At 52.5% G+C, this 2,428-nt stretch overlaps 1 pseudogene; it reads left to right on the forward strand.

Moving 5' to 3' along the window:
• Positions 1-467: 467 nt before the first annotated feature.
• Positions 468-691, forward strand: LOC135246365 (U2 spliceosomal RNA; annotated as a pseudogene).
• The last annotated feature ends 1,737 nt before the right edge of the window (positions 692-2,428 follow it).

Genomic DNA, 2,428 nt, shown 5'->3' on the forward strand with positions numbered 1-2,428 from the left:
CGCACAATGAAGTGTGCCCGAGGGGGTGCGGGGCGCCAGAAACGGTTGGGCATGCTTTTTGGGAGTGTCCCTTCGCCTTGAAATACTGGAGGGAAGTGCAGGACATGTTGCAAGGGGTGGGAATTGCAGTGGTCCTATCGAAAAGGAAAACTGTGCAGGGGGAAGGAGTGTGGGGGCCTGGGGAGAAAAGATCAGCGCTGCTCTGGAAGGTGCAGGGATATGCGAAGGTGGTTTTATGGGAGGATAAGATGGCAGTGGTGGGGAAAAGGGTCAGGATTCTGACACCATCGCAGGTATACTTCAGACTTCAGGGGTGGGTGGCAGAGCAGGTGAGGGTGGATAGGGATGTAAGGGGGGAGGATTGGGTTCGGGAGGAATGGGGGGGGTTGGGGAGGATTGCTCTACGGACACTGTGAGCAAAGTTAATCCTATATGAACATAGGGAGTAGTTTGTGTAAAATGATTCTTTTCCTTTTTGTTTTTGATTATGGAATACAATGGAAAAAAAAGGGTTTTGGAATAAAAGAAAAAAAAAAAATCTGTTCTTATCAGTTTAATATCTGATGCGTCCCCTATCTGGGGACTACATATTAAATGGATTTTTGAGACTGGGAGTCGGAGAAGGAGCTTGCTCCGTCCGCTCCACGCATCGACCCGGTATTGCAGTACGTCCGGGAACGGTGCGCCTCTATTTTTGGGTGCAAAGGAAGGGCGAATGCTGCTGCTGCTGCTGCTTTTTCTTCTTCTTCTTCTTTTTCATGGAGTAGACAAGCAACTGAGTCCTTGTGGGGGTTTTTTTTTTTAAATAAAAGAAATAGTTTTATCGTGTGTATATCTTTCTTTCTATCATTCTTCGTCAGCTAGCTGGGTAAGTGAAGTTGGTTAAGTAAGTCAGCTAGCGAGCCGGTTTGCAGCGGTCCGTGGCTCGCTTGCGCCCTCTGCCAGTCGGGCAGTTATAGCGTTTCCTCTCCCTCTTCTGCGGATAACGCGCGGGGGCGCCGGCAGGCGGCTCAGGGCCGGGAGGGCCTACGGCGGCTGGTGACGGCGAGAGGCCACGTGTGCTCGGGTTTCTCTTCATCACACACAAATCTTTCGCCTTTTACTAAAGATTTCACTTGACCACTGTGCAGGCTGCGGCTAAGTGCAAGATGTGTGGCGGCGAGCACGAGACCAGGGCATGCCGTGATCCAAAGCCCTGCAATCTCTGCGGAGCGAGGGGGCATCTCTTTAGAGACTGCCCTCTCTCGTACGCGAACGGGGCTAGGAGCACCGCGCCCCCTCCACCATCTGCTCCCCCCCCTTCGGCCCCACCGCTTCCCCCGCCTACCCCCATGCTACGCACCAGACCACCCACCCCTACCCCCTCCCAGCCTGGAAGTCCAACCCCACACGCACAGACCTCAGCACAAGACCCTACCCTCTGTATCCCCACCGCTGGAACCCCCAACTCCACAGCGTCCCCTGCTTTAGATCCCACCAACCCCGTCACTGTCACTGTTAAGGAGGAGCCTGACTCCGACACCCCCATTGTGGTGTTGGAGTCAGACTCCTCAACTTCAGAATCAGATACAAACACTCCATGGCAAAAAATTAGGAAAAAGAAGGGCAAACGCATCCGATCACCTACAACAGCAAAACAGCAACCACCCGGTCAACCTCCCAACCCAGCAATAGTTCGCCAGACATCAAAACCCACAAAACAACTGATACCGTTACATTCTAAATTGGCACACAAAACACAATTTACAGCCAGGCCTGAGCCCCCTCCCCGCCCTACAAAGTCACCTACACCATCGTCTGTACATCGCACAGAAACCTTACACACTTCCATCACTGCCCAAACAAGAACCACTAGGGACCAGCCAGCCTCCGGTCCAGACCCTGTTAAAGGATCTGGAGCATCAACCTCCTCTCAGGGCCCTCCAGGGACTGGGGGGAAGCCTGGGGCAAGAACACCTGCCCCCACCTCTCCAGGACGGAACCTCCCAGGCAGTCAGGAGGGGAGGCCTGCGAGTGCACATGGTCCGGGGGTGAGTAGGCGCCTAAATAACCAGGACATTGTGAACAACAAACTAAACAAAATCTGTAAACAAATCGCAAACAGCAATATTGGTTCATAACACACACTACAATAAAACTTATGTCACATACTATAACAATTTCAACATTGAATACACGCAGCATTAAAGATCCCTCCAAACGCCATACAGTTTTCTCCATTCTGTCTCAGGTCCCCTCAGACGTCATCCTGCTCCAGGAATGTGGCATTCCGTTCCGGGAGTTGGATGGCGTTCTGGGGGAGGAATGGAGAATGGGAGACTCTCTCTGGTCTGGCTCAAACATCGCCAGAGCTGATGGGGTCGGCACGTTGGTGAAAAATCCCTACATTCGCATAACATCAGGTAACATCATAGAGAGTGGGCGAATC

The sequence above is a fragment of the Anguilla rostrata genome, unplaced genomic scaffold (assembly GCF_018555375.3).
Source record: "Anguilla rostrata isolate EN2019 unplaced genomic scaffold, ASM1855537v3 scaf0217, whole genome shotgun sequence".
In the NCBI taxonomy this organism is placed as follows: domain Eukaryota; kingdom Metazoa; phylum Chordata; class Actinopteri; order Anguilliformes; family Anguillidae; genus Anguilla; species Anguilla rostrata.